Raw genomic sequence first — 9325 nt, 5'->3', positions numbered from 1 at the left:
TCGGTGTTGGTGGACGTGTATTGTTGAGGATTGTTCTATGAACTGGTGTGCTTGTTGTTGGTGTTTGTCTGTTTCTTAGAATTTTGATGTTGATATTGATTGTAGTAGTCGTAGTCGTCGTCGTCGTCGTCGTCGTCGTAGTAGTAGTAGTAGTAGTAGTAGTAGTAGTAGTAGAAGTAGTATTGGTAGTAATAATATATGCTGAGATGGTGTATGTGCATGTTAGTAGTTGTGAGTGTATGATGGGTGTAGTTCTGTTGGGCAATCGGTTGTCCCGCGTGGTCTAGCGGTTAGGATTCCTGGCTCTCACCCAGGCGGCCCGGGTTCGACTCCCGGCGCGGGAGAGTTTTCACATCTAACACCAAGCCACACAACACTCATCTCTAGATCTACAACAACAAGCATTTCCCGACCACTGACACTATCATCTGTCACGTGCTTACATCGACAGTCAAGCACACACTTCATCGTCATCTCCATCTCTCGTCCTCTGTACACCTGCTCCAACCAGTTCACACCACCCAACCCCCAGTGTCCACACAGCATTATTTATCACCTAACACCCTCTCTCACTCATCAACCGACAGACCAATCATCCACACTCGACACCACAAACGCGACAGACTAGAATGTCACCACACCAGATGTAAGCAGAATCTTGCATGACATATTGATTGGTCGTTTTCACTTGCAGTTTGTCCACAACACTCCACTCACACTTCAATTCACACATACACACACGCTTCAGCACGTCTCAAGAAACAAACAACCTGTCATGGGAATTCACACTGAATCTTCCAACAATTCAATTCTCCTCGACTCATTCCTCGATTCGTGAAAGTAGAGAGGGTGAGGCAACACACAGTGAGCCATTGTAAAGCATATGAACACATCTGATTCATCTATCAATCTGGTCTCTCACTACCAACCAATCGGAACGTCCGATCCCTACAATCCACGCACATTGGATGAGTGTGTTCATATCAGTCATTCAGTCGGTTAGTCAGTCCGTCAGTCACACAGTCACTCATTCACTCCCTCCCTCACTCACTCACTCACTCACTCACTCATTCATTCATTCATTCATCCAGTCAATCAGTCATTCAGTCAAACATACTCCAACATTGTGTTGAACACATTTGCTGAGCACTCGTCAACTTTGTCTAATCATACAGCATTGAATGATGCCAACAATTCTTATTTATTATTCACACGATCATTATCGTTGTTATGATGATCATCGTCACGTGCATATATGGCCGACTACTGATATGTGAACTCTGTCTGAATATTGTTTGAAGAGTTGTTCGAAAACGGACAGCGTTGATTTTGTTTGTGCAAGTGGGGTGGGATGAGATGAGATGGTGACATACTTCGTCTTCTCATTCCGATGTGTGAATGGATCAAGTGAAGTGAGTGGTGGAAGTATGTGTTGAGAAATAAATTGGTTGTGTTGATCAATGTAGTTGGATAGTGTGTCGGTGTTGGTGGACGTGTATTGTTGAGGATTGTTCTATGAACTGGTGTGCTTGTTGTTGGTGTTTGTCTGTTTCTTAGAATTTTGATGTTGATATTGATTGTAGTAGTCGTAGTCGTAGTCGTCGTCGTCGTCGTCGTCGTAGTAGTAGTAGTAGTAGTAGTAGTAGTAGTAGTAGTAGTAGTAGTAGAAGTAGTATTGGTAGTAATAATATATGCTGAGATGGTGTATGTGCATGTTAGTAGTTGTGAGTGTATGATGGGTGTAGTTCTGTTGGGCAATCGGTTGTCCCGCGTGGTCTAGCGGTTAGGATTCCTGGCTCTCACCCAGGCGGCCCGGGTTCGACTCCCGGCGCGGGAGAGTTTTCACATCTAACACCAAGCCACACAACACTCATCTCTAGATCTACAACAACAAGCATTTCCCGACCACTGACACTATCATCTGTCACGTGCTTACATCGACAGTCAAGCACACACTTCATCGTCATCTCCATCTCTCGTCCTCTGTACACCTGCTCCAACCAGTTCACACCACCCAACCCCCAGTGTCCACACAGCATTATTTATCACCTAACACCCTCTCTCACTCATCAACCGACAGACCAATCATCCACACTCGACACCACAAACGCGACAGACTAGAATGTCACCACACCAGATGTAAGCAGAATCTTGCATGACATATTGATTGGTCGTTTTCACTTGCAGTTTGTCCACAACACTCCACTCACACTTCAATTCACACATACACACACGCTTCAGCACGTCTCAAGAAACAAACAACCTGTCATGGGAATTCACACTGAATCTTCCAACAATTCAATTCTCCTCGACTCATTCCTCGATTCGTGAAAGTAGAGAGGGTGAGGCAACACACAGTGAGCCATTGTAAAGCATATGAACACATCTGATTCATCTATCAATCTGGTCTCTCACTACCAACCAATCGGGACGTCCGATCCCTACAATCCACGCACATTGGATGAGTGTGTTCATATCAGTCATTCAGTCGGTTAGTCAGTCCGTCAGTCACACAGTCACTCATTCACTCCCTCCCTCACTCACTCACTCACTCACTCACTCACTCACTCATTCATTCATTCATTCATCCAGTCAATCAGTCATTCAGTCAAACATACTCCAACATTGTGTTGAACACATTTGCTGAGCACTCGTCAACTTTGTCTAATCATACAGCATTGAATGATGCCAACAATTCTTATTTATTATTCACACGATCATTATCGTTGTTATGATGATCATCGTCACGTGCATATATGGCCGACTACTGATATGTGAACTCTGTCTGAATATTGTTTGAAGAGTTGTTCGAAAACGGACAGCGTTGATTTTGTTTGTGCAAGTGGGGTGGGATGAGATGAGATGGTGACATACTTCGTCTTCTCATTCCGATGTGTGAATGGATCAAGTGAAGTGAGTGGTGGAAGTATGTGTTGAGAAATAAATTGGTTGTGTTGATCAATGTAGTTGGATAGTGTGTCGGTGTTGGTGGACGTGTATTGTTGAGGATTGTTCTATGAACTGGTGTGCTTGTTGTTGGTGTTTGTCTGTTTCTTAGAATTTTGATGTTGATATTGATTGTAGTAGTCGTAGTCGTAGTCGTCGTCGTCGTCGTCGTAGTAGTAGTAGTAGTAGTAGTAGTAGAAGTAGTATTGGTAGTAATAATATATGCTGAGATGGTGTATGTGCATGTTAGTAGTTGTGAGTGTATGATGGGTGTAGTTCTGTTGGGCAATCGGTTGTCCCGCGTGGTCTAGCGGTTAGGATTCCTGGCTCTCACCCAGGCGGCCCGGGTTCGACTCCCGGCGCGGGAGAGTTTCCACATCTAACACCAAGCCACACAACACTCATCTCTAGATCTACAACAACAAGCATTTCCCGACCACTGACACTATCATCTGTCACGTGCTTACATCGACAGTCAAGCACACACTTCATCGTCATCTCCATCTCTCGTCCTCTGTACACCTGCTCCAACCAGTTCACACCACCCAACCCCCAGTGTCCACACAGCATTATTTATCACCTAACACCCTCTCTCACTCATCAACCGACAGACCAATCATCCACACTCGACACCACAAACGCGACAGACTAGAATGTCACCACACCAGATGTAAGCAGAATCTTGCATGACATATTGATTGGTCGTTTTCACTTGCAGTTTGTCCACAACACTCCACTCACACTTCAATTCACACATACACACACGCTTCAGCACGTCTCAAGAAACAAACAACCTGTCATGGGAATTCACACTGAATCTTCCAACAATTCAATTCTCCTCGACTCATTCCTCGATTCGTGAAAGTAGAGAGGGTGAGGCAACACACAGTGAGCCATTGTAAAGCATATGAACACATCTGATTCATCTATCAATCTGGTCTCTCACTACCAACCAATCGGAACGTCCGATCCCTACAATCCACGCACATTGGATGAGTGTGTTCATATCAGTCATTCAGTCGGTTAGTCAGTCCGTCAGTCACACAGTCACTCATTCACTCCCTCCCTCACTCACTCACTCACTCATTCATTCATTCATTCATTCATTCATCCAGTCAATCAGTCATTCAGTCAAACATACTCCAACATTGTGTTGAACACATTTGCTGAGCACTCGTCAACTTTGTCTAATCATACAGCATTGAATGATGCCAACAATTCTTATTTATTATTCACACGATCATTATCGTTGTTATGATGATCATCGTCACGTGCATATATGGCCGACTACTGATATGTGAACTCTGTCTGAATATTGTTTGAAGAGTTGTTCGAAAACGGACAGCGTTGATTTTGTTTGTGCAAGTGGGGTGGGATGAGATGAGATGGTGACATACTTCGTCTTCTCATTCCGATGTGTGAATGGATCAAGTGAAGTGAGTGGTGGAAGTATGTGTTGAGAAATAAATTGGTTGTGTTGATCAATGTAGTTGGATAGTGTGTCGGTGTTGGTGGACGTGTATTGTTGAGGATTGTTCTATGAACTGGTGTGCTTGTTGTTGGTGTTTGTCTGTTTCTTAGAATTTTGATGTTGATATTGATTGTAGTAGTCGTAGTCGTCGTCGTCGTCGTCGTCGTCGTAGTAGTAGTAGTAGTAGTAGTAGTAGTAGTAGAAGTAGTATTGGTAGTAATAATATATGCTGAGATGGTGTATGTGCATGTTAGTAGTTGTGAGTGTATGATGGGTGTAGTTCTGTTGGGCAATCGGTTGTCCCGCGTGGTCTAGCGGTTAGGATTCCTGGCTCTCACCCAGGCGGCCCGGGTTCGACTCCCGGCGCGGGAGAGTTTCCACATCTAACACCAAGCCACACAACACTCATCTCTAGATCTACAACAACAAGCATTTCCCGACCACTGACACTATCATCTGTCACGTGCTTACATCGACAGTCAAGCACACACTTCATCGTCATCTCCATCTCTCGTCCTCTGTACACCTGCTCCAACCAGTTCACACCACCCAACCCCCAGTGTCCACACAGCATTATTTATCACCTAACACCCTCTCTCACTCATCAACCGACAGACCAATCATCCACACTCGACACCACAAACGCGACAGACTAGAATGTCACCACACCAGATGTAAGCAGAATCTTGCATGACATATTGATTGGTCGTTTTCACTTGCAGTTTGTCCACAACACTCCACTCACACTTCAATTCACACATACACACACGCTTCAGCACGTCTCAAGAAACAAACAACCTGTCATGGGAATTCACACTGAATCTTCCAACAATTCAATTCTCCTCGACTCATTCCTCGATTCGTGAAAGTAGAGAGGGTGAGGCAACACACAGTGAGCCATTGTAAAGCATATGAACACATCTGATTCATCTATCAATCTGGTCTCTCACTACCAACCAATCGGGACGTCCGATCCCTACAATCCACGCACATTGGATGAGTGTGTTCATATCAGTCATTCAGTCGGTTAGTCAGTCCGTCAGTCACACAGTCACTCATTCACTCCCTCCCTCACTCACTCACTCACTCATTCATTCATTCATTCATCCAGTCAATCAGTCATTCAGTCAAACATACTCCAACATTGTGTTGAACACATTTGCTGAGCACTCGTCAACTTTGTCTAATCATACAGCATTGAATGATGCCAACAATTCTTATTTATTATTCACACGATCATTATCGTTGTTATGATGATCATCGTCACGTGCATATATGGCCGACTACTGATATGTGAACTCTGTCTGAATATTGTTTGAAGAGTTGTTCGAAAACGGACAGCGTTGATTTTGTTTGTGCAAGTGGGGTGGGATGAGATGAGATGGTGACATACTTCGTCTTCTCATTCCGATGTGTGAATGGATCAAGTGAAGTGAGTGGTGGAAGTATGTGTTGAGAAATAAATTGGTTGTGTTGATCAATGTAGTTGGATAGTGTGTCGGTGTTGGTGGACGTGTATTGTTGAGGATTGTTCTATGAACTGGTGTGCTTGTTGTTGGTGTTTGTCTGTTTGTTAGAATTTTGATGTTTGTGTTGATGTTGATATTGGATTGGTCGTGTGTTGTGTGTGTATTGTGGATGAAGATATACTTGTGAGTGTGAATGGATGTGATTGTGCGAACCCACGTCGCCGGAGTAGCTCAGTTGGGAGAGCGTTAGACTGAAGATCTAAATGTCCCCGGTTCGATCCCGGGTTCCGGCAGGCGACTGGCTTCCACTTTTCGCCGACACGTTCTACCGCTATCAAACATCATTTGCATCACTGTAATCACGTGCCACCACTAAGCGATCCTCCTCACAATCCAATCTCGTGTTTTCACTTGAGCTCCGTGTAACATTCCACATTCCTCTCCATCACACCTCCACTCACATTCAGTCTTTCACTCTCCTTCCATTTAGTTCTCTCTGTCGTAGTCTGTCTTAATGGTCAGCACATTCAGCTGGTCGCAGACCGTAAATGATGATGTTTAATGAACCAGGTGGATTGTTGCATGTACACAATGAATTTGATGGAAATCTATTGTGATTCAATGTGTAGGTTCATATTGACATGCATGTATACACACACAGTCACACACACATACACTTGCGCACACATGAATCCGCTCGCTCGCTCACTCACTCACTCACTCACACAAAGGAACAAATATATGTGTGACCTTGCAGTCTGTGGAAGTAAGTGAAGAGTAATATGTAGATGAGTGGTGTTATTCCCAACACCTACGATTTCCTGACAATTTATCGGTCGGTAGATCGGTAACTGTGACTTCTCAGTCCAGATAGTGTGAGGTGTTGTGTATGAAAATGCGACGGTAACCGGTTTGTGTGTGTGGGGGTGGGTGGGTGTGCGTGGATGAGTAGGATGTTGCTGCTGTCGTTGTTGATAAAGATGATGACGATGATAATGATGGTGTTGATGATGACAATGGCGTTGTTGGGTGTGTTGTTAGTTGAAGTGGTGATGAGTATGCTGGAATAGTGAGTTCACGATGCTTGTGTGATGAATATTGTTGCGTATGTGTTGGTGAATTTGATATTGACTGTAGTATTATGTGGACATATCGTGTATGTGCATGTTGGTAGTTGTGAGTGGTGATGTGTGTAATTCTGTTCGACAATTGATTGTCCCGCGTGGTCTAGCGGTTAGGATTCCTGGCTTTCACCCAGGCGGCCCGGGTTCGACTCCCGGCGCGGGAGAGTCTTCACACCCAACGCCAATCTACACAACACTCATCTCTAGATCTACACCAACAAGCATTTCCCGACCACTGACACTATCATCTGTCACATGCTCACATCGACAGTCAAACACAAAATGTTCGGTGACATATTGATTAGTCGTTCCACTTGCAGTATGTCCACAATACTCTATTCACACACACTCACTCACTCACTCACTCATTTCAACACCTCTCAAGAAACAAACAACCTGTCATGTGAATTTACACTGAATCTTCCAACAATTCGATTCTCCTCGACTCATTCCTCGATTCGTGAAAGTAGAGAAGGTGAGGCAACACACAGTGAGCCATTGAAAACCATATGAACAAATATGATTCATCAATCAATCTGGTCTCTCACTATCAACCAATCGGAACGTCCGATCCCTACAATCCACGCACATCGGATCGGTGTGCTCATATCAGTCATTCAGTCGGATAGTCACTCACTCACTCACTCACCCATTCATTCATCCAGTCAATCAGTCATTCAGTCAAACACACTCCAACATTGTGTTGAACACATTTGCTGAGCACTCGTCAACTTTGTCTAATCATACAGCATTGAATGATGCCAACAATTCTTATTTATTATTCACACGATCATTATCGTTGTTATGATGATCATCGTCACGTGCATATATGGCCGACTACTGATATGTGAACTCTGTCTGAATATTGTTTGAAGAGTTGTTCGTAAACGGACAGCGTTGATTGTGTTTGTGCAAGTGGAGTGGGATGAGATGAGATGGTGACATACTTCGTCTTCTCATTCCAATGTGTGAATGGATCAAGTGAAGTGAGTGGTGGAAGTATGTGTTGAGAAATAAATTGGTTGTGTTGATCAGTGTAGTTGGATAGTGTGTCGGTGTTGGAGGATGTGTGTTGTTGAGGATTGTTCTATGAACTGGTGTGCTTGTTGTTGGTGTCTGTCTGTTTGTTAGAATTTTGATGTTTGTGTTGATGTTGATATTGGATTGGTCGTGTGTTGTGTGTGTATTGTGGATGAAGATATACTTGTGAGTGTGAATGGATGTGATTGTGCGAACCCACGTCGCCGGAGTAGCTCAGTTGGGAGAGCGTTAGACTGAAGATCTAAATGTCCCCGGTTCGATCCCGGGTTCCGGCAGGCGACTGGCTTCCACTTTTCGCCGACACGTTCTACCGCTATCAAACATCATTTGCATCACTGTAATCACGTGCCACCACTAAGCGATCCTCCTCACAATCCAATCTCGTGTTTTCACTTGAGCTCCGTGTAACATTCCACATTCCCCTCCATCACACCTCCACTCACATTCAGTCTTTCACTCTCCTTCCATTTAGTTCTCTCTGTCGTAGTCTGTCTTAATGGTCAGCACATTCAGCTGGTCGCAGACCGTAAATGATGATGTTTAATGAACCAGGTGGATTGTTGCATGTACACAATGAATTTGATGGAAATCTATTGTGATTCAATGTGTAGGTTCATATTGACATGCATGTATACACACACAGTCACACACACATACACTTGCGCACACATGAATCCGCTCGCTCACTCACTCACTCACTCACTCACTCACACAAAGGAACAAATATATGTGTGACCTTGCAGTCTGTGGAAGTAAGTGAAGAGTAATATGTAGATGAGTGGTGTTATTCCCAACACCTACGATTTCCTGACAATTTATCGGTCGGTAGATCGGTAACTGTGACTTCTCAGTCCAGATAGTGTGAGGTGTTGTGTATGAAAATGCGACGGTAACCGGTTTGTGTGTGTGGGGGTGGGTGGGTGTGCGTGGATGAGTAGGATGTTGCTGCTGTCGTTGTTGATAAAGATGATGACGATGATAATGATGGTGTTGATGATGACAATGGCGTTGTTGGGTGTGTTGTTAGTTGAAGTGGTGATGAGTATGCTGGAATAGTGAGTTCACGATGCTTGTGTGATGAATATTGTTGCGTATGTGTTGGTGAATTTGATATTGACTGTAGTATTATGTGGACATATCGTGTATGTGCATGTTGGTAGTTGTGAGTGGTGATGTGTGTAATTCTGTTCGACAATTGATTGTCCCGCGTGGTCTAGCGGTTAGGATTCCTGGCTTTCACCCAGGCGGCCCGGGTTCGACTCCCGGCGCGGGAG

The 9325-nt window shown here is 44.3% G+C and overlaps 3 non-coding genes across 3 annotated transcripts; all 3 read left to right on the top strand.

The window, feature by feature from the left end:
• Positions 1-274: 274 nt before the first annotated feature.
• Positions 275-344, top strand: Smp_tRNA_00820_Glu_CTC.1.1. The gene has a single exon. It is a non-coding gene (tRNA).
• An 8909-nt stretch (positions 345-9253) lies between these two features.
• Positions 9254-9324, top strand: Smp_tRNA_01195_Glu_TTC.1.1. Its single transcript has one exon. It is a non-coding gene (tRNA).
• Smp_tRNA_00804_Glu_TTC.1.1 lies at positions 9255-9325 on the top strand. Its single transcript has one exon. It is a non-coding gene (tRNA).

This window comes from Schistosoma mansoni, assembly GCF_000237925.1.
Source record: "Schistosoma mansoni, WGS project CABG00000000 data, supercontig 0013, strain Puerto Rico, whole genome shotgun sequence".
Classification (NCBI taxonomy): domain Eukaryota; kingdom Metazoa; phylum Platyhelminthes; class Trematoda; order Strigeidida; family Schistosomatidae; genus Schistosoma; species Schistosoma mansoni.
The sequence above is the reverse complement of the archived record's forward strand: the minus strand, read 5'-3'. Positions and strand labels throughout refer to the sequence as shown.